Below are 24,171 nucleotides of genomic sequence, written 5' to 3' on the forward strand. Positions count from 1 at the left end.
TAGGGATTTTTACATTGAAAATGTAAATTGGAAAATTGGAAAATTTTGATTAACTTTAAATATTTAAGATTTAAAATGCAGAGCAAAAATATATTTTATATTGAAATATATTTAAAGGCCTATACATTAAAATTAATATTATTTATGTATGGATATGACCTCCAGTGATCCTGCGAGTACTTACAGTAACTATTTCTTTGGTGGTTCATATTACTCCCCTCACCCCACCAACCACACCTCAAGTTTTATCTCTCTGATTTATGTGTGGAAAAAGACTGAATGTCTAATGCAAAAGAGTAGAATTAGCCCAACAATGAAGGCAGTGGCAGTACATGGACACTTTGGCAAATTCCAAGGATCCCAGGCATTAACTTTCAACTTTAAATACTTGTGGCAGCATCTACAGTGCAGGAGTGCTTTGAGGAATATGTAATACAAAATATGAATGCATCTACTTTGTGACAGTGTGTCATATTTAACTGTGAAGCACAGAGTACATTCATATTAGTAAATGGATGCAGCTGTAAACATTTTCACCCTTACTAGACATTGCTAAATTATGGGTGCCCCAGTGAACTCTTGGCACTTCCAGCATGTTTAATGCTCAATAAATTAATCATACCAACATGCAATGTGTAGCTGCTGCTTTGAATGTGCTTCTCTTGTCCTAATAGCAGAGTAACAGAATCAAAGAAGAAGCTCACTGTACAAATCCTCTTTAAGATAATAATGAAAAGTATGCTTGGTTGTGTTGCAGTGACATGCCATTTATCAGTATATGTCAGAATGGCTGACTTCTCATTGAAGGCTGATTTCTCATTGAAATAACCTGTTGAATGAGCCACAGCTGTTCTTAATGAGTGGTTAGCACTCAGAGGGAATGACATTCCACATGAGGGCAAGGAGCCTGATCTGTGTGTGATTGGTCTCACCTCTGGGATATTTGTGAGGCTTATAAGAGCAGCTGGGAGAAGAAAGACTCAGCAGTCTGTGTTTAGACTACAGTCTGATAGGAGGGAGTGTGAGAGCTTTACAAACACCAAACTGACTGCTGCTTTGTCAGGGTTGCAGGTTTTTATTAATGAGAGGTATACCTGGCCAAACAGGATCACCCTGCAGAGTAAGTAATGTGGGGGAAAATGAATGGTTGATGCCAAGTGTGCTGGAGATATCGATGCAATATTAACGATATAGTGATTGCAGCAAGTATCAGTAGTCAAAGTAGCCAGGTTCTTTCTAAGACGGCTTTAGATATGATCTCGGTGTGAAATTTCAGTGAACTGTTAAGAGAGGATTATTATTCTCCGCCTTCGGAGAACAATCTGACCATATTGGCTTCGTCACTCTGCTCTCCTCCCCTCTGAGAGCTGGTGTGTGGGGAGCGTTCTGGCGCACTATGGCTGCTGTTGCATCATCCAGGTGGGGCTGCACACTGGTGGTGGTGGAGGGGAGTCCTCATTATCTCCACTTTGAGTGGAGTGTCCAGAAAAGTGCTATATAAGTGTAAGTTATTTTTATGTGTGATGTGCATGCATATAGGTGATGGGCATGTAGAACTTCACTCTAAGCATGCAGTTTCTTTGTTTCTAACTGAAAACCCACAGAGGGTTCTAGGGTTCATCACACTGAACCCCTTCCCTCTTCCACCACTTCGAACTTCCACACCCCATGGGGCTCTGGGTTGGACTGGCCAGACTGTTGCTTCTGGGGCAAAGTGTTGTTTCAACCAAAACATCTCCGTTCCCCTCCTTTCCCTCAAGGAGTATAATTACTAGAACTGAGCCCACAAAGCTTGACTGTTGGAAATTAATTTGGAGCTCTTTAGGAACTGGGACACAGGTACCCCTAGAACCATTTACCTTGCTCTGGCTTTGATTTAGTCAGTCATTCCAGGACACAGCTGGAAGACCGACAAGGATGCCAGTGAATCACTGTCTCCCTTCTGAATGCGTGGGTGACGCAAGCACTGCACTTCCTGCTGGCCTTGTTTGAGTGTTTGAGTGCCTGGTATTAGTAGATTATTTAAGACATAATCACGTTCTGGTTTAATTCATCTTTTTGCTAACAACAGATGGTGTGGTTCTGGGTGAAACATTTTTCAGTGTATTTTTCTGAATTTTATTTTGTTTTGTCAACTAAGTTATGAGGTACAACAATGCAGGATACTGTATATGCCATTCTTTTGTGGTTTTTATTTTATTACTATTAAGTGTTTTTGCAACAGGGTTTCTGCTTTTTCTATCATATTCCATTTCACATTAATGGTATACATTTATTTTACTTCACTCTGTAATGATTCCCAAATTATAAAGAAGTAAATAACAAGGATTAACATGGAATAACAAGTAAATATACCTTCTTATTAAGTGCACAGATATTTGTTTAATTCACACATCATTATTGGAATGTAATGGGCTGTGGCATGGTCTGCCGTTAGAGAATCATCTGCACAAGTACTTAACTGGAGGGGGAAAAGTGATCTCATTGAGGTTTAAGTGATCTTCAGCCACTGATGGACAGCTGTCAAACCAGAAGGGCCAGAATTCATAGTTTGAGCTATGAATGAAAAAGAAAAGTGTTCCTCACAAATAACATTTCTGTAGGCTTTTAAGTGTTGTAACAATGTACTGCAAACAGCGCTGCATAAATGTTGTGCTGTATGCATGGAGATGCTTGCGTCTTGCCCCCATACTATAGCTCTCTGCATTGTGGTACTGAACATTACTGTACCTTAGGGCTCTACAACAAAATGCTAATTACCCCATGTTCCTAATATATTAGCCATGTTGTCAAAGCTCATTCCCTGGCTTCTTTCGAGAAAAAGCTAGAGGAGAATTAGTCAAGTACCACCAACCATGCAAGCTTGTCTTGTGACTAGTATTATTTTTCTAAGGTGCAGAGAGATGACTGTCTTAAACCATGCTCTTGTACTGACCTTCTCCATGTTTAACCAGTGTGCACGACATTGATTCTGTGCTCCCACTCTGAATTCCTGCAATAATATAGTATAATGCTATGGATATTTATGCCATAAAAATTAAATGTGCTACACTGATAACAGGAACAGCATGAATGTCTGTTTCCATACTCTCTGCTCCCTATCCTGGTTGCTGAAACTTGAGGAAACTTAAAATTTAATTTCATTAGTCTGTACAGTGCTTTTACAGTGTGTAGCATCTGGGTCTGCAATGCAGCAACAGAAATTCTAAGTATGAATGCCAATAAACTTCAGATTTATGTCAGAGAATAAAGATTTAATTTTCTCATCTCTTTTTCACAGCCACATTGGACTAAATGAATCATGGCAGGCAATTGCATGTTTTCCGCAAGGGCATTGAAATAAAAAAGGAATAATAAGGATCTTATTAAAGATAAAAATACCTTGTATGACTGTTTGCTTATCGGTTTGCTCTGCTACAACAAAATAAAAAAAAATAACAGCTTAATGAATTTTCTCCTGGGTCTATATGAACCCAGTGTGTGTATAATTTGCTCATTAAATAGTGAGACTTGAAATACATGTTCAATTTGCTTAACACATGTTCCTTCTGCTGATGCAGAAGCTTTAAAGGGCAATTTCACATAAACACTAAATCAATAATAATCATAGAATGATTAAAGCATGATCTTAAGCTTAAGATAATACCTGAATGCCTGTGACTGTATTATGCACAAAGCAATGTCCTCTGTGAATCTATGAAAGTAAAGGCTTGTAAGAACCATTAAACAGGGAGACTCAAACAACACATTTGTCATAAGGTCTCAGGACAGAAAACTATTGACCTATTGCTAAATATTCAGAGACGTTTGAGGATATCTCTCTGGCTCACAGGTAGTAGTTATAAGTGTTAGCTGGACTACATTGAAATACCCTGCCTTGCATATTGGTTGCAGCAAATTTCATGAGGGGGAATGGTAGTTTTAAATCACAGCACCTTGTAACTGTGAAAGAAAGGTCTTCATTGTAAATACTTGGAGATTTATGTACTGTACCTGCACTAACCAATATCCAATTGAAAAGCACCAGTAAAAACACTGAACACTGAACTATTCTGTCAACAATAAGCATCAATTGTTAATGAAGACTTTAGTATAAAAGCCACTAATGAGTATCTTGATTTATGAGTTTGGAATATCAACTCTCCTTACTTCAACAGTGTTTTCAAAATGGAGTAGTTCATTATTTTTTAATAAATACATATTCCAGTACTTCATTGTCAGTTGAAATCAGGGGGGCACAGTAGATGTTTTTTTAAATCAAATGATGTTAAGTGTTCCAGGGAACAGATTCTATCTGCATGACAGAGTCAAGATGCAGTCAAGGCCATCTGGCATGCCACACCAAGCACTGAGGAAAGATTGTCATGGGCAGTGCCCTTTGATTTATTTATTCTGCAAGCTGATTCAGTTGTTATAGATGTAAAATCAAAATTCACTGTGCAAAATTCACATGTGTCTGCCGTATCTGGACACCTACACAAGCACGTAGACACTGGACAAACTGGACAAGCGTGCGCCTCACACATACAGCCAAGTACTCTATATACTGTAAAATACCCCTACATGCATGTATATCTTCTCTCATACTGCCTCATACAGTGCTGTTGTTTTTGAACCCATCAACACGCAGACGGTGTTCAGGCAATAGAGTTATTGGTGCACATCCCTCATGATAATTCTAGCACATAAAAAGAGCGATAAAAGGAAAGGATAAGTTGAAAACTTCATTAAAAAAATAAGTACGAGCAATAAAGGTTTTTCCCTAGCCAGCCACTTTCTCATCCTCAATAGCTATGGATGTTCTTGGTTCGAGTTTTAATGGCAAACTGAGATAGCTGACACGCTTGTCAAGTTGCTGTGAGATCCAAAGATGGATCGATCACACTGCCTGACTGAAAACAGTTTTCTTTTCAGGACAGTGACTCACAGATGCTGCACAGTGCCACAGACCCTTGTATTTATCACTATTCATGGGGAATAGGTGTGTTGTGTGTGTGTGGGGGGGTGGTGAGAGCAGTTGTGAACGCAGTACTTCTAAATTCTCTCTATGGTACTTCCTCATGCATTCACTCCAGGTCAGATAACAATGTCTCAGATAAAATACAAAGATTTTTCAGATATACAGTAACCTGAAATAAGTTAAATAAAGAGAATTACTTCTTTCTCCGAAACAAGGCATTTTACATTCTTTTACATGTTTTGTTCGTAATGCAGCACAATTCAGTCTGCTCCATGGAGGAGTTTTTTCCCAGTCCAACCTCTTAATGTTTTACTTGGCAATTAGAAGGCTTTTTGCAATTGATGTTCAGCTAGCATTAGAGTGATGTACGGGAATGGAGAGATCACATGTTGAGCAGCTGTGCTGGAGAACCAAGCCGATCTATGTAACATACAGTACAAACATTCAATTGAACAGGTTACCTTATAGTGTAGCAAGGATTTGCCTTAATCATCACATTTTACATACAGTAGATCCCTCCCCATTATAAGAACAAAGCAGGCCGTGCTTTACTCTGCAGGTGTCTTATTCACCAACTGTGCTGCAAGTCACTGTGTGACAGTGGGAAAGAAATGAAACAGTGAAAATGATCTGATGCTGAATTGCAGATTCACACTTTACAATCCAGGAATTCGCTCTGCCGACTCGTTGCATTTCCTCTTCAGTTCCACAATTTTTTTATCTTTATGGAAATTAATTTCCCTTATGTGCAAAGATAAAGTCTCGTTATTGAAGAAAAAGTCAATAAATTATAATTTTTTTGGAGGGTGGGATAATTGAATGCAAATTAATGCACATGGCAACAGATAACCAAATTAGACTGTCACACACAGATTACATTTGGGTACAATTAGAGATCTAGGTCCCTGATTGGACTGTATATAAACGAATTCATTTGCGAAACGTTCATCACATTATGAATCATTCATACAGTATGGGACTATCGCCACTAAAAAAAATGACTTTGCAGTAGTTAACGTGTTGATTACACAAAATCTGCCCCCCAACACATAGACATGCAGTCCAGATGGTACAAAATGTTTTCTTTTAACTGTGAGAGATGAGAACGGAAAGCAAGCGTTTATTGCAGAACTCACTTGTTAGGTATGTCTAAGGTGTTTGTGAACAATTAGCAGTGGACTATTCACAACTGCTTTCTATTGTAGACACTGTTTAGATCTATAGGTTAATTTTGGTTTTAATCCATGTACCTAGAAGCCTCATTTAAGAGAAGTGTTATGTTTATAGCAAGCACCAACCCAGTTTCTAAAGGAATAATGAGCCCAACATCAAATTGTTTTTTTGCATTGAGTGGAGACCACAATAGATTGCATGGGCATCATATGTGAAACATATGGCATCACCTTCTTTTTCACATCTTAAAAAAATAGTTGTTATTTCTAAATATTACTTGAACATAAATCAATTCAGAAGGAACAAAGCAGAAGACTTCATCTCCACTGCCACTGATAACACTGCGAGACTACAACATACTAAGATGCCACAGTGCACATTAAATGACCTTTTCCATATCTTGTAGGTAAAGGCAATTACTAGCTTTAGAATGGCAGGATGTCTAGGTAGACTGGAGTCTGTTTCTGGCAGAATTAAACCAAATTATCCCTACCCACAGTTGTACAACAGATAATTTATTGCCTGGCAGACTCTAGCATGGCAATTAAGCATTTCATGGACAGCATATGTGTACACAGTATAAGCACATTGATATAAACAGGGTTTTGAAAATAATGTGTTTGCAATATTGCATTTTGCATCATGATTTATTCTCCTATGCTTTTATGAAGAAAGGAATTTGTGGAATGTGAACATCAAGAGTAACAGGCTGTTAAGAAAATTCTTTACCATCTTTCCATCAATCAAATGTTACATTTGTCTCCTCTGTGATTCATCTGGACTGTATTTCTGCGGGATAGAGTCCACCTACTTTCATGCAAAATAATGAGCTGGAGTGCTGGCTTTGGTCTTCAGCAGCAATGCTAATGAGATGTACTGTTGGAAAACTGTGTCGTGAGTAAATGCTGTAAAACTCTTACTCGCAGACTAATGATGTTCGAGCTACAGTAGAAGTTGTTTGGCTTCTGTGGCCTTACGGTGTTATCAGTTCACATTCTGTCATGGCAAAGCAACAGGCTTGCTCTGTCCATTATCGTCTTAAGAAAGGTCCCACTTATTTGTCTAACCATACTGCTAATTGCACCTGCTACAAGATAAAGCCCTCAATTATTTCCTAACCTCATAGTTACCCTCTAACCAAACTCCATTCCACAACAGTAACACTGCCCATTTCTTAATCTCTTATTTTTCATTTTTTAAATACCTTCATTATTTTGTGAAATAAGGAAGAAAAATATTGCGTGGGCTAGCCATATAGCTGAACAAGTAGTTTTTTTTTCAGTAGAACAGAGATAGCATTGTTTGGAGGACAAGTTTACTTATTTTCTGCTTCCGAAATCTAACTGGCATGCCTTCACTTCCATTCCATTCCAAAACTAATTTGACACGTAAAAAAAAAAAACCCTCATTGAAGAATTTTTCTCTTCTAGTGAAAGAGAGTGTCCAGGTCAATACTTACCAGCCCCCAGCTCTTCTGTGATGTACAGAGAGACCTTTCTGGCCTTACTGTGAGTGTAAGTTACTTACTCATCAACACTTAACACTCTCAAGAGCAAGTAGTGACTAAGTAGTGAGCTTAGAAAGTGCAGAAGAGAAGCAGGGATTCCACTCAATGCTGATATACTTGAACGCAATTGAATAAACAAAAGGTATATGTGTTTTAAATATTATATACAGTACATGGCACAATGGTTAGTATTGCCGCCTCACAGTCCTAAGGACCTGGGCTCAATTCCTGCTTATTGGATCTTGTATGCTGTCCCTGTGTTCACATGTGTTTTCTTCAGGTGCTCCAGTTTCTACCCATTGTCCAAAGACACGCCGGTACTTTAATTGGTCCTGGTTTGAATGTGTGCATGTTTGTGTCTTTGTGTGATTTGTGATGGTCTGCTGTCCCACCCAGGGGTGTATCCCGCCTGAACTGGATAAAAATTTGAATTGGATATTGAAAGTGATGTGATCTGATGCTATATAATGTGATATTACTGTATATACTGTATATAAATGTCATAATATAATACAGAAAGACAAAAGTATTCATCCTTCTTCATGTTTTTCTCACATATTTCTAGGGAAACATCTCTCTGAAAACTGCAAAGGAATCCAGAGCAATGCAAGAGTTCCTTGACTGTCTTGAAACCATGGGTGCTGGGCGGAATCCTACGTGAGCCCATTTAGGGTGAACTGGGAAGGGAAGCTTCGCAAAATGGTGAGACAAGTGCAAACAAAACAAGGAAGATATAACTGTAAATCTTGGCCTTCTGTCATCTTTGATGGGAAACTGACAAAAAAAGCCAAGGGTAAAGGAATGTTGCATTACAAAAAATAAACAGAAAACGGGGGGGGGGGGGGGGGGAGTTCTTTTTATTTGCTAAATATTAGGGAAACAACAAAAAAATATTTTGTATGTCTATTGCTATTGCTCTTTGGCAACAGCTACCATTTCTAGTATGTCGAACCCAGTCTGTGTAGGTGTGGGGAATAACAGGCTCACTGACAGTTTTATTGCCCTTTTTATTTATAGTGGTGTGTGCTCCTCATGGAGAGGGTGAATGGCTGGAACGTCAGAGGAAGAGTGGTATGTTTCCACTGGATGCACATGAGGCTAAAAAGACACACAGGGGGTCTGTCCCTATTTTTATAGAGGAAGAGGCAGGAAATACAAACCTTCAGGGGTAAATAGGAGAGGTCATGGGGACTGTGCAATGACAGAGAATGCAGAACGCAAAACTTGGTTCAAAGATCTCAGTTTGAGATAATAAAAAAACCAAACCAGCTACAGTTTCAGTGTGACCAAATGTGGGTCAATCTATGACGATGCTCCTGAATTTGGGAAGAGGAGTTTGGAGGCAGCATGTACACAGGGTTTGCCGTGTCCTTTTTTCCCAGTTTTTGTCCAAAGTCATGCCCCTCTCAAATTTAATTGATGGCCAGGTTAGAATAAAAACCACAACCACGAGGAATTGAGTTTGACATCTCTAAAATAAATAGAGAAGGTGGTCACACATCAAAAAACCACCAGGGAAACATCAGAACTCTAAATATGTGGCAATACAAACATACTCCCGGTTCTCTTCTGAGGCAAAGAATCTCAGCCCCCCCCAAGCAAGACACTGAAGAACATTTTCAATGAAATTGAACATGCATGCTCTTAGAGATGGGCTTCTTTTTTTCTAAATTTTCTGGGGATAAGTACATAAGCAGTACTATCACTAGGAGAATTAATTTAAGTAAGCCTGAGGCTGAACTGTATGACTGCTCAACAGTCTGAGCCATTGCTATCACATCCTCTTGCTTGGAAAGCCTAAAGTAACTACTTAGAACTGTAATTTAATCCCCAAAGTTCCATTCTTCCTCATATTAATGTTTAGAAGCCTAAGAAGTTTCATTTTTTGTACACTGTGGATGCTGAATCCAAGCTTAATTCTTGAAAAATAAAAAAATAATTGCCATTAAGGAAAGTGATCTGAAAAAGACATAAGATGATGTGAAATCTTTCCAGTTGCATCTCGACACAGAATAACAGATCATTTTCACACTTTTGGATTTCTCGCAAACAAAAGCGACATCTTTCACATTGAGGATAAAGGGTTCAGAGATAATTTGTCTCGTGTAAAAAAATCCCTTTGTTTCTCCTTGAAAAAGCAGTGTTTTTTAAACCAGAGTATAACACGATGAGTGAAAATAGGCTTTCTGTAAAATATGGATTCTGAGCTGTATTATTATATTTCTGTTTTTTTCTCTCCTAGAAAGAGTTATCTGGGTTAATACAGTGATGGCGTCATTGGTTAATTAAGCGATATAGATCATAGGTTCTACTGGCTTTTTGGACAATCTAGTTAATTAAATGGAGATACAGTATCGTTTGCATGCTAATTAGACAATCTTTCATCCTCCTGGTATACATCTTGTTTTCCTGATCTCGATACATTCAGAACTCTGAAAATCCTGAGTTTGGGTGCCAGCAGAAGGGACTTCTCCAGCATAAATCCTCCTATAACTGTACTGAAGTCATCACACCTGTGAGGAAGGGAGGATTTGCTGAGTCTTCGCCATTGCTTTAAGATTCCACAGTCATATAGATTACTCCAGAGGTTTATGTAGGGTTACATGCAACTGCTCTGTATCTCCCCAGCTTTTTCAACAACATTACAGTGAAGTACAATGTTCTGCTTTACAGTTCTGCTACTGCACTGCGTGAGGTTATCACAAAAACCATATCTCTCTCAATCCAGACTTGCCCACCAGACTTTAGTGAAGTTATCTAGTTATGACCAACCTGATTTGTTTGTATGTGTACTCCTTTAAATCTCTCAGGTCACATGAGCAGGTCTTCTATGTAAAACATGCACTGATTTTAATACTGAACCTTTTTTCTTTGTAGAATATTGGATTTCTCAGACTTTCCTTATTTAGTGCTCATCCCAGTCTCCCTCCCTCATTTCCTTTCATGATTTTAGTAGCATTTTACATTATCTGAGTGGGAATGAGGCTATTACTCACAGAAGGGTTCAGGGCTTGTTGGACCAAGGAAAATGTTGGGCAAAAGGAAAATTATTTTCTATTACCCTTTCTAACACAACTGTTTCCATTCCATTCGCCAGTCCCCTCTGCTGTACATGAGATTCAAGGCCCTAGGGTATTCTTCTCTCTCTTCACTCAGTTTCCCCTTCTTTACACAGAAACACAATTCTGTGCTGATCTCCTGAAATGTTTGCCCTTTTATGTTAAGCTTGTAAGTATTCCCAACTGATATGTTTTCTTGCAATATAAAAAAACAGAGTTCTAGATTCATGGCTTTGTGAGGAATGAAGGCTGGTAAATGTGACGGGCTAGCAACCATAACGCAGTGTTTTCGAACAGAGATTTCGGGAGAAGGGTGATTTTGTCTTCCAGCGCACTTCCACTTTCCTACGCAAAGCCACATTGCCTGGCGAGAACACCCTCTGTTGTTGTTTTGTGTTGTTCCTTTAATCTCCTATCGGGCTTGTCCTCGTGGGCCGGTTGCCGTTCCCTCAGCCAGGTGATGTACTCCAAAAAAATGTAATACATTTCAACCTTTCATCTCTGTTATATTAATCAGGATTTAATAATGCTGTAAGTAATGACTCTTTTGTTGCACCCTACAGTGGGTACACTGTGTGCACACAAGGCAACGTCGGACTAGAAGTGGGACAGGAGCAGAGTAATGAGGCTTCAAGGACTATGAGTAACTGCAGAATGTGTGCAGGAGATGAGCAATGTTTGTGCTGCCACATGTTGCAAAACCAGAGATTTTTCCCTATGAAAAAATTACAGAAGTTAATTTGTACCCTACGGTCTCTCTGCCTTCTCACAGTTAATTGGAGCTACTAGTGCTAGTGAAGAAGGAACTGGAAGAAGGATTAACCCCAGTTCCTGCCATTCTCTGTCTTTGGATAATAGAGGAGATCTGAGTTTCTCACCCAGCTGGCAAGGCAGACATCCCTCAGACCAGCTGGGTGAAAGCTAAGCATTGCAATAATAAAAAAAAACTCTTTCTTTAACACAGTCATATTAATGTGATTTGTCTTTGTCTTTATCTGACTCACTTTTTTTTCTGCGTGTTTGCTTAGTTGCTTAGGGTACATCATGTCCTACCATACTTTACCTCTCAGTGAGTCACCGTGATTGAGCCATGACTTTCCCGCATTTTTTTCACACTTTGCTTCAATACAGTAAAGTTTTATGAGGGTACAGGGCTTTTGGAGAGATGGTAGTTAATGTCTGCTTTGTAAACGACTACAGCAAACCATAAATATGCTCATTTTCACAATCTGCTTTATTGGAATTAGAGCCTAGGGAGTTGCTCAGTCTTTTTGGAGGTTTCCCAATTTTCTGACCATGAATCTCAGGCTCCGTCTGCATCTCTGCTCACTTTGCCTGATGCGTTCGGAAGGAGCCAGGGAGTTGCCAAAGCCAGGATTTCCACTAGGTGACATTGTGCAGCCTGGGCTCTGCCTCTCATTCCCAGCGACTGCGTTCTGGTCCGGCGAGAGGGTAGAGTACAGTGCTGAATAAATCATGAAACATAAAATGTGGAAAATTAAAATGTGAGCTCATGAATTTTAAAATTGCAATAATGCATTACAGCTAATTAAAATGCTGAGATATTCCACCGAAGAAGAAAAAAAAGGATATGTCAAAACCTGACATAAGAAGAACGGAGACATAACAGTGTTTTTGTTTTCACCTATGAGTGATACTAAGCTGCTTTAGCTTCAATAAACAAAACATTAATTAGACTACATAAATAACACTGCAATTAACTTCAGAAAGAAATTCCACAGACATTTAACTATTCTCTCTTGTCCTGTCGGTAATCAGACATGGTGCATGGTGCATTGGAATATCTGTCCAGACCCTCAGGACCGGAAACTGAGTGCCAGTGGTTTTCAGCCAAGGGACTGAATTAGTAAAACATCATATAAAAGTGAGAGAGGCAGTTGAGCTTACAGTCTGAGCAGAAATAAATTTGAGACATGAAAGTGGAAGTCATTTGCTTCATATTTTTTGTGTTTTCAAACACAACACTGTATTTATGTATTTGACTTTCAATGGTATAAACGCTGTATCTGTATCCACTGTATTCTGAGAGCCTGTTTTTGTCTTAGACCTTACAAGCGACCATTTATTGCTGTGTAATATTTATGTTTGTACTGTCTGGGGATAAGTACATAAGCAGTACTATCACTAGGAGAATTAATTTAAGTAAGCCTGAGGCTGAACTGTATGACTGCTCAACAGTCTGAGCCATTGCTATCACATCCTCTTGCTTGGAAAGCCTAAAGTAACTACTTAGAACTGTAATTTAATCCCCAAAGTTCCATTCTTCCTCATATTAATGTTTAGAAGCCTAAGAAGTTTCATTTTTTGTACACTGTGGATGCTGAATCCAAGCTTAATTCTTGAAAAATAAAAAAATAATTGCCATTAAGGAAAGTGATCTGAAAAAGACATAAGATGATGTGAAATCTTTCCAGTTGCATCTCGACACAGAATAACAGATCATTTTCACACTTTTGGATTTCTCGCAAACAAAAGCGACATCTTTCACATTGAGGATAAAGGGTTCAGAGATAATTTGTCTCGTGTAAAAAAATCCCTTTGTTTCTCCTTGAAAAAGCAGTGTTTTTTAAACCAGAGTATAACACGATGAGTGAAAATAGGCTTTCTGTAAAATATGGATTCTGAGCTGTATTATTATATTTCTGTTTTTTTCTCTCCTAGAAAGAGTTATCTGGGTTAATACAGTGATGGCGTCATTGGTTAATTAAGCGATATAGATCATAGGTTCTACTGGCTTTTTGGACAATCTAGTTAATTAAATGGAGATACAGTATCGTTTGCATGCTAATTAGACAATCTTTCATCCTCCTGGTATACATCTTGTTTTCCTGATCTCGATACATTCAGAACTCTGAAAATCCTGAGTTTGGGTGCCAGCAGAAGGGACTTCTCCAGCATAAATCCTCCTATAACTGTACTGAAGTCATCACACCTGTGAGGAAGGGAGGATTTGCTGAGTCTTCGCCATTGCTTTAAGATTCCACAGTCATATAGATTACTCCAGAGGTTTATGTAGGGTTACATGCAACTGCTCTGTATCTCCCCAGCTTTTTCAACAACATTACAGTGAAGTACAATGTTCTGCTTTACAGTTCTGCTACTGCACTGCGTGAGGTTATCACAAAAACCATATCTCTCTCAATCCAGACTTGCCCACCAGACTTTAGTGAAGTTATCTAGTTATGACCAACCTGATTTGTTTGTATGTGTACTCCTTTAAATCTCTCAGGTCACATGAGCAGGTCTTCTATGTAAAACATGCACTGATTTTAATACTGAACCTTTTTTCTTTGTAGAATATTGGATTTCTCAGACTTTCCTTATTTAGTGCTCATCCCAGTCTCCCTCCCTCATTTCCTTTCATGATTTTAGTAGCATTTTACATTATCTGAGTGGGAATGAGGCTATTACTCACAGAAGGGTTCAGGGCTTGTTGGACCAAGGAAAATGTTGGGCAAAAGGAAAATTATTTTCTATTACCCTTTCTAACACAACTGTTTCCATTCCATTCGCCAGTCCCCTCTGCTGTACATGAGATTCAAGGCCCTAGGGTATTCTTCTCTCTCTTCACTCAGTTTCCCCTTCTTTACACAGAAACACAATTCTGTGCTGATCTCCTGAAATGTTTGCCCTTTTATGTTAAGCTTGTAAGTATTCCCAACTGATATGTTTTCTTGCAATATAAAAAAACAGAGTTCTAGATTCATGGCTTTGTGAGGAATGAAGGCTGGTAAATGTGACGGGCTAGCAACCATAACGCAGTGTTTTCGAACAGAGATTTCGGGAGAAGGGTGATTTTGTCTTCCAGCGCACTTCCACTTTCCTACGCAAAGCCACATTGCCTGGCGAGAACACCCTCTGTTGTTGTTTTGTGTTGTTCCTTTAATCTCCTATCGGGCTTGTCCTCGTGGGCCGGTTGCCGTTCCCTCAGCCAGGTGATGTACTCCAAAAAAATGTAATACATTTCAACCTTTCATCTCTGTTATATTAATCAGGATTTAATAATGCTGTAAGTAATGACTCTTTTGTTGCACCCTACAGTGGGTACACTGTGTGCACACAAGGCAACGTCGGACTAGAAGTGGGACAGGAGCAGAGTAATGAGGCTTCAAGGACTATGAGTAACTGCAGAATGTGTGCAGGAGATGAGCAATGTTTGTGCTGCCACATGTTGCAAAACCAGAGATTTTTCCCTATGAAAAAATTACAGAAGTTAATTTGTACCCTACGGTCTCTCTGCCTTCTCACAGTTAATTGGAGCTACTAGTGCTAGTGAAGAAGGAACTGGAAGAAGGATTAACCCCAGTTCCTGCCATTCTCTGTCTTTGGATAATAGAGGAGATCTGAGTTTCTCACCCAGCTGGCAAGGCAGACATCCCTCAGACCAGCTGGGTGAAAGCTAAGCATTGCAATAATAAAAAAAAACTCTTTCTTTAACACAGTCATATTAATGTGATTTGTCTTTGTCTTTATCTGACTCACTTTTTTTTCTGCGTGTTTGCTTAGTTGCTTAGGGTACATCATGTCCTACCATACTTTACCTCTCAGTGAGTCACCGTGATTGAGCCATGACTTTCCCGCATTTTTTTCACACTTTGCTTCAATACAGTAAAGTTTTATGAGGGTACAGGGCTTTTGGAGAGATGGTAGTTAATGTCTGCTTTGTAAACGACTACAGCAAACCATAAATATGCTCATTTTCACAATCTGCTTTATTGGAATTAGAGCCTAGGGAGTTGCTCAGTCTTTTTGGAGGTTTCCCAATTTTCTGACCATGAATCTCAGGCTCCGTCTGCATCTCTGCTCACTTTGCCTGATGCGTTCGGAAGGAGCCAGGGAGTTGCCAAAGCCAGGATTTCCACTAGGTGACATTGTGCAGCCTGGGCTCTGCCTCTCATTCCCAGCGACTGCGTTCTGGTCCGGCGAGAGGGTAGAGTACAGTGCTGAATAAATCATGAAACATAAAATGTGGAAAATTAAAATGTGAGCTCATGAATTTTAAAATTGCAATAATGCATTACAGCTAATTAAAATGCTGAGATATTCCACCGAAGAAGAAAAAAAAGGATATGTCAAAACCTGACATAAGAAGAACGGAGACATAACAGTGTTTTTGTTTTCACCTATGAGTGATACTAAGCTGCTTTAGCTTCAATAAACAAAACATTAATTAGACTACATAAATAACACTGCAATTAACTTCAGAAAGAAATTCCACAGACATTTAACTATTCTCTCTTGTCCTGTCGGTAATCAGACATGGTGCATGGTGCATTGGAATATCTGTCCAGACCCTCAGGACCGGAAACTGAGTGCCAGTGGTTTTCAGCCAAGGGACTGAATTAGTAAAACATCATATAAAAGTGAGAGAGGCAGTTGAGCTTACAGTCTGAGCAGAAATAAATTTGAGACATGAAAGTGGAAGTCATTTGCTTCATATTTTTTGTGTTTTCAAACACAACACTGTATTTATGTATTTGACTTTCAATGGTATAAACGCTGTATCTGTATCCACTGTATTCTGAGAGCCTGTTTTTGTCTTAGACCTTACAAGCGACCATTTATTGCTGTGTAATATTTATGTTTGTACTGTAGCTATGTATTACAGTTTAATAACAGCTATGAATGTGGTGTCATTGTATAGAAAGCAAAATTAGCCACCCATATTCACAGTATAAATACATATATGAGTAAGTGAATAAGTAGTAGTGTTTTCTTGTTCTACTTCATCACAGTTACTACATCTGTACTGTGTAAGTTAGGCTACATGGACATAGGAAGACCTCTAACCTTTGCAAACCATGTCAGTTGCAGAAGTAATGAGCTTAATTAGGCCCCAGAACAGACTTTCTCTTCTTGTCATCTGCAATATCAGTGGACAAGAAAGACTCTGGATTCTACTGGGGTGAGTTTTCTTATGTCTTTTTCTGTAAAACTTGTTTAAAAATCGGAGCATGGACTCCTTGTGTACCAGAAGCAAACAGCGATGGGTGATTTTCAACAAGAGCTGACAGTTTCTCAGCATCAGGGTGCAGGGTTTGTATTTGTGATACATTTTGTGATACATTATTCACATACATTTGTATCACATACATTTGTGATACTCTGTTTGCAGAAACAGAGTAAAATAAAACTAAACATTTCAACACCCCCCAAAAAAGAAACAACCTTTCCTACCTTCTCAAGGATACTACCCCTTGAATCACCTGTCAGAGGACCCTGAAGTTGTCAGATCAGCCCTTGAGCTTGAGCTTTTAAGCAGCAGCACTCCCAGCCCTTGGACCCGTGAATGTAAGCAGCAGGGAGCAGCTTATGAACAACCTCAAGATAGGACAGCATCCAAAGATGCCAGAGGTAGAAACACAGAGGCTCCCAATGCCAAGCCCAACATATTTGTAGCTGTCAGATCAGCCAACCAAATCAGCTTCCGTTGGATCCGCAAAGGCAATGTTGGATGTATCGTTTATCAAGAATACTGGGTGAGAAAGGAACAACCTTGTGTTGCACAGTATACCAAGAAGAATAAGTCCAAAATCTCAAATCCTGGAATGAGCATATCTGGACATTCCACAAATCATGGGAAGAAAAGGTGCCTATAGTGCCCACCACACAGAGTGTTCACAAAGAACTAGCTTCAGAGCAGAGTGGATTTTTTATCTTCCCCATGAAAAAAATTCACTTGATTTGAAACCCTGTACTGGGAAAATAAAGTAACCTCTGTACCTGCTGCTATCCTTGTAGTAAATGTGTAAAATTTGCAAAGAATTCCACAAAGGATCCAAAAACAGATTAGTCTTTTTTGATAAGCTTTTAAATTACTCTTTAAACTCTATGTAAGAAGCTTATATACTGTATATAGTTATCTTGCAGTATGTTCAGAAATTCTAGTAATATATTCCATACAATTATTTTCCTACGTGCCCAGGTATTTTACATATTAAATCCATTTCACAATGAAATAAATGGACTGATATGTTTGACAGCTCAAATCAATAATTTCTGTTCTGTAGAACACGGATGTGCACAGTGTGATGGTTTGACACAGACAATCTTTGTTCGATGTCCTGGGAGCTTTTGAGGATCTGTCACTAATAATTTAAAACACTCCTCCAAAGAATTCACTGTCCCTAAAGCAAGTTTGAAGACTGTGTGTGACAAACACATCCTCAGGCTTTGGAGAATAACTGTCCTTTACAGCATTCAATAAAGCCAGGCAGCATTCAGTTGGGGAAGATTACGTCCTTTAATATTACACAGCATTTTAGCAACCTAATCTCCGTCTCCACTTTCTTCCTCTTCTTTGTGATATTTTAGTGTCCAGATAAATTTTCCGCGGACAAGAGAGTTTAAAACCGAAAATGGAGCTGTCTGGTAAACGGGGCGACACTGCTCTTAAAGTAAGAAGGGGGGATTTGTGATGTGAGTGAATTAACTGATTAAATTGAGAGATGACATAATCCCCTGGAATCTGTGGAGGACAAGAGGCTTGCAAAAATCTGACAACTATAATAGAGATATATAAAAGAGATCTCATTTTTTAAGAGGCTGGACTGTAATGACTTAACAGTGGTTTTATTCCTTTGTTCCATCAACCCTAAACTTATCGGGGGGGGGGGATAATTATATACCCTTCTCCTGCTTTCTCCCATTTTGAGCATTGTACCATTAATTTTACTGTTTAACGCCTCGTTTTGTTTTTAAAGAGAAGAACTATCATGAATTGATAGTGGGAAGCCATTATTCTGAGTACAAAATCTCCACTTTGCTAAAGTCAAGGTTTATTGTCTCCCAGGTTTTCTGCTGTAGTTGTAAATGGCATTCTGTGGCAGCACAGAAAGACTTTTGATCTTAAATACATTGAGAGAATATTAATACATGATCAATAACCCATATCTATAACTCACATCCATACCTGCCCATAATCCAAAGGATAGTGCCTTTTTACAGTAGGGTGTCCCCATCACTATACTGGGGCATCAGGACCCACACAGGGTTAGTGTCCTCTTGCTGGCCCCACTAACACCTCTTCCAGCAGTAGTCATAGGTTTTCCCAGGAGGTCTCCCATCCAGGTACTGACTAGGCTCGCACCTGCTGAGCTTCACTGGGATAGTTGGGAGCTATCAGGTACATTGTTAGCTCCTGGGGCTCGGCGGGGGAGGACAGGGGTTTGTGTACAGTACAGTACCTGTTATATGAGTGTATGTGTGTGGCTGTCCCATGGTTCCTCATCCTGGTCTGTGGTCTCAGGCTCCCACTCTGACCCGACTGGCCTCTGTTAGTCAGGACCCCCATCTATATTCTGTGATACAGTGCTTTTCTTTTTGCTGGCTGGTGAGAACAGTCCTTTTAAGGATAACAGACCTATGCCGTTCTGACCGAGAAACAAGCACATCTATTACTACTCTCCTGTGTGCTTATTGCCCACATTACAATAGTATACAGCACTGTTGTGAGCCACAAAATCTTAGGGGGATGTGAGGATCTCCACTTAAACTTGATAAATAGAATCAATATATGAGTGGTGTGATGTCACTTCATTTTACTTCTGTCACGGAAGCCGGGGGCTAGCCGTGGAGAGGGACTGGCGAGACGGGAGGACCCTGTGGGACGCGGCAGGAATGGAGCGAACATGGGGCTTCGGTCAGGGCTTGAGGTATCGGGCGGAGTCGGGGACGAGATGTAAGCCCTCACGTAGCGGACGTTTCCCGATGCCGAGCGCGGAGGATATGGAGACCCGGAAATATAAAGCCCCAGACAACAGGACACACCGGAAGAACAAGTAAAGCACGGGGAAACTAGGAGCAGGACAGAGCAGGAGCGCCTTCTGGATATAGGGCACGTGACAACTTTAACTCCAGTTTACTGAACACAACAGTGTATGAAGAACATGGAAGGAGAAGTATGAAAACAACACAGAACTGAGTTCACTCTTAGACTGTGCTGTATGTTGAAACACCTCACCAATTTACCCTCATACAGTTTTGCAATTTTATATTGCTTCACATACACAGCATGAAACTGTTGTTATTAGCTAAAAAAATTGCAAAGCCTCCAAATGCCACTACTTCTGTGTTACAGAAAAATGCTATTGAGTAAGGACTGTTTTACTGTATGTGAAAAATGTGAAACACTAAACACTGAAATTATAATGCCACATTTAATCACTGTGGGACTGTTCTCACAAAATCTGCAACTCAGCAAGTTCCTTGCTGACAAAATTTTATTTAAGACTCATGTAGCTATACAGTATTTGCAAAAGAGTTAAGATTAACTACAAGAATCAACTCAACATCCATTAGCTGTGTATCTCTGATGAAAGGTGAAAAATGAGCTTCTTTTAAACACTTTTAAAGATGACTGAAAAGCAGAACGTAATATGGAATAGTCTGGTTGCAAGGGATCAGGTCATATTTATGTCTTTCTTCCATATGTGTTGATAACAATAGCTTGTTCAGCACAGTCAAAACTGCACGAACAGGGGGCAGTGTTTGGTTTTCTGCAGGCATGCTGTGCTCTCTCAAGGGGAGTCATGGTGAGGAACACACTGTTGGTCCCTCGCCACAACACTTTCATCCATTTCAAGACCAATGTTGTTAGTTTCTATTAGCACAAAAAGGAACTTTCTGTTGGTCTACATTCTCAAGGGCAGGTTTTTGTCCCTTTACTTTTTTGTGCTCTTTACATTTTTCAGTGACAAAGACATTTTCTGCTAACATTGAGAATACAGTACTAAATTTCTGCATAGTTGTGCCATATTCACACAGAACACTCACTCCTGCAGCCTTTCACTAACTGCTAGAAACTGAATAATATGAGAAACTAATCAGAAGAAATAAACCATGCAATTTATTATCATCAAACTGTAGTAATATTATTTTTGAAAATGGCAGTGGTATGATATGTACATGCCTATGAACTACAGTATATTTTAATCTTTTTGCAGTTTGGACCAGCTTTCCTTTTTTTATAGACATTGGGAAAGGGGAATCTAAGAAGTCTTCATCCAGTAATTCACAAGAACAGCTTTTGACAGGTCCGAGCCATCAGCTTCTGATAGCTTAGTTAAGCAGCCAAAAACGCCAGCATGTTGCACTGTCCTACGCCAGAGTAAACAGCTGTTATTTATAAAGCGTGCTTTATACTCTAAGACAACTCACATGAAACCTGTGAACCATGCACAGCACAATTTGCTGAGCACAGCTCCATCCCGCAGGTATTTGAAGAGAGTGAAAGGCAAGCAGTCTGATTCCTTATTGGGGTTTCATTCCTGTCTTGTAATAATTCACACCCTTTCTGTGTCAAGAAACTAATACTGTTGATGGAACTAAAGGGAGCTTAAAGTAGCTGACAACAATTCATTTCAGGATTCAGAAGACTCCAAACCTTTTGATTGCCTTTTTTCAAGCTAGCAGTTTGCTTGTCTCCTGCCTGCCATACAAATTGCTATCAGATATATTGAAGAGCGACAAACCTCTCTGCAGGTGCCTTTAATCAAAGGAGGAAAAAACAGGTCATCATTTGTTCAGTTTTCACCATTTTGCCGTTTACCTGACTAGCTCTATGACAAAGAAAAACATTTTGCCCAGAAATGTGGCAGCTATGGTACAGGTAACCACCAAGTAGTACCGGGTTAGAGACATACCCAGGAATTGCCTATGGTTTGGTTTGGGTGCTACACCTCAGCTTTTCAAATGTGCTGCCATCTGTTCAGTGTTGTACAGCTGATGAGGGCAGGTGCTGAAAGTTTTGTTTTTTAGGCTCTTAACACATTTCTAAAAGCATTAACAGTTACTATGTAATTAGCAAATGCTTATGTACTGGTGAACATGAGAAGATTAGTAACATCTGGCTGTGCCTTACACTTGGGGAAAGTCTATTTGCACACTGTTCATTTTATCTTACCATGTCTCGTATCTCTCTGTCCTTTTTTACCTCTTGTATTTCTGCACCACCTGTTGTAGAGTATGTTGTGGTGCTATGTTGTGCTTCGTGGTCAGTTGTGACTGTATTTATTTACTGTTTTGTAATGTACGGCGCACATTGTGTGATGTTGTATATGACACTGTGCGTGTTCCGAGAGAACGGTGTGAATAAGAATCCTAATGTACACGTTTGTCAGATAATCTCCATTCTCTCTTCACCATAGCTTCCCCTGCTTTTCCTGTCCTTCAGTCTGTCGATACTGAATGTTTTTTTATCAACAGACACTGAGTACGTTTTGTTCCTGTTTGACTGTCTGAGTCAGTTTTGCATTATTTTAGCTGAAATGAAGACAGAAGCCAGCGTCAGACTTGCCTCATGACACTTCACTTCAGCTTAGCGTTCGTTTCTGGGCGAATCTTCTTCAACAGAATCAATTTTCCGTTGGCTTCAGTGTAGTTTGAGGGTGACAGTCATTTAAATCATAATAACTGAGCTCGTAACTTGAAGGTGAGCTTCTTAAAAATGTTAACATTCATTGATGCCATTTATTCTTTTATTGATAGCTGCCATAATACAGGATGAGACCAGCACTTCATCTGCAAAGTGTTATTGTGTCTGATTCAGCAAGATTAGCCTGTGCAGCCTCCACATGTAGGCATATCAATGGGTCTCATTCATTTCTGAATAAAACCTCCCTTCGGCTTTGCTCCCTTGAGGACAAAGCTCTAAGCTCGTGTCGGCCAGGAGAAACATTAATTCCTCCCAGTTTTGTTGATGGTGAAAGTAGAGAAAAGCTTTTTTTTTACATCACCCAGAAAACACCATCACTTACAGTACACTTGCGTTCTCATCCTCTTCATAGCTAATGTGTGGCCCTGATCATAAAAGTTACAGATTCTGGTTCAGGTATAGGCTGACTCACTCTGCCTCAGGGGTTTCTGAAAGCCATGGAGACAGATAATGACAGAAAAATTTCAACACTTTTTAGTTTTGTTCACTGAACCCATCCCCAGGACCTTTGTAGAAAAATGTAGCCATTTCTACTTGTTTTGGCTTGTTCTCCATCTCTTTTTTAAAGAAAAAATAGCTTCTGGAAGTTTGAGTCTCAGTCTGCGATTCTGATGTCAAAAGGTTAATTTCTCCTCCTTCCAGCTCATTTATCAGTGCTGAGAAACAGGGATTCTGATGCCCACAATGCAATTGCACTCATCTGTGGGATGCAATTGCTGTTGTTTCCATAGGCTTTGCTACTCTGTTGCACCTAGTTTTACATTTTGCTTTTCCATTGCAGCCTCCGATGCAAAGAAATTATATTTCATCCGTGTATTAAAACTCTGCATTACAAAAAAATTAAACACTGAAACAAACATGCACCAAAATGTTTGAGTCTGCCTGCTAAAATGGAAAGGGCAAAAGTATTTTTTTCCATTTCATGCAGGTTTTCCGAATCACAAATTATTGCTTTTCCAGGAAATCTGAGAAATAAATCAGATTATACCAAGTTTGCTAGAGGGCTTTCTGTATCATAGTTATTGTTTGCATGCAGAATAACATAATTAAAATCCAAGTCTAGTGCCTTACCTTCATCATACACGTTTGATTTGGGTTAATCTTCATCCTCCAGCTTTGCTCCATAGTGATAATTCTCCATGAAGGTGTTGTAAATAAAATGTTGCTTATTGTGAAACATAACTTAATTGGATGTGGTTCAAACAAGCTTTCGGCAATGATCAATTAAAATAATTTTGTAGTACGTCTACTGTATAATTACATTTTAAAATATAATATAATTACATGAAATATAAAAATGTCTGTTTTGTTGTGCCAAAGCCAAATTGTTTTATAGCCTTAATACCATATGTGTCAAAGGTGTGTATCTTTTTGGCCTCTACCCTTCTAATCTTCACTTCAGACATTGCTTGCCAGTTCAGAAATGTTGATGAGACCTTGGGACATCATTCTCAGCCTCATACTCTCATTTACTGATTTCAGTCACGTTGCTCATGGCTGAAAGAAGCAGGGGGATCGTGGGAAGCAATGGGATAAGTTGCTACCTTGTCTTTTTCCTTCTGCCTCCAGCCCATCATCTAACAGTGATGAAGAAGACTGTGCAGATGTCATAATTTGTGCCTTGAAAACTGAAGCCCCCTCATTTATGTAATTTGCCTGTTATTTATGTGTCCCTGTCTTGCCAACGTAAAGAATGTGTTCAGAATCATTTGCCTCTATGGTCCTCATTTGGAGAAACTGGAATCTGAGAGTCACTTAAAATGCCCTTTACCATCTCTCTGCAGTCTGCTGTACACGGAATCTGCCAAGTTTTGCTTCATTTTCCACAGTGCGCTGGCAGACCTGCAGGCCAAAGCAGATTACAAATTGTGTTGGGCGCTGGTCTGGAACGGAGGGTTAATGCTCTGGAACCTCAGTGACTCTGCGCTGAAGCTCAGTGTTGAAGTCAGGGGGCCTCTACCGCTGTGTCACATCCAGCTGCAATGGGCTTTGAAACCTCAGCACACGAAGCATGGAA

Source organism: Lepisosteus oculatus, chromosome 11 (assembly GCF_040954835.1).
Source record: "Lepisosteus oculatus isolate fLepOcu1 chromosome 11, fLepOcu1.hap2, whole genome shotgun sequence".
NCBI lineage: Eukaryota > Metazoa > Chordata > Actinopteri > Semionotiformes > Lepisosteidae > Lepisosteus > Lepisosteus oculatus.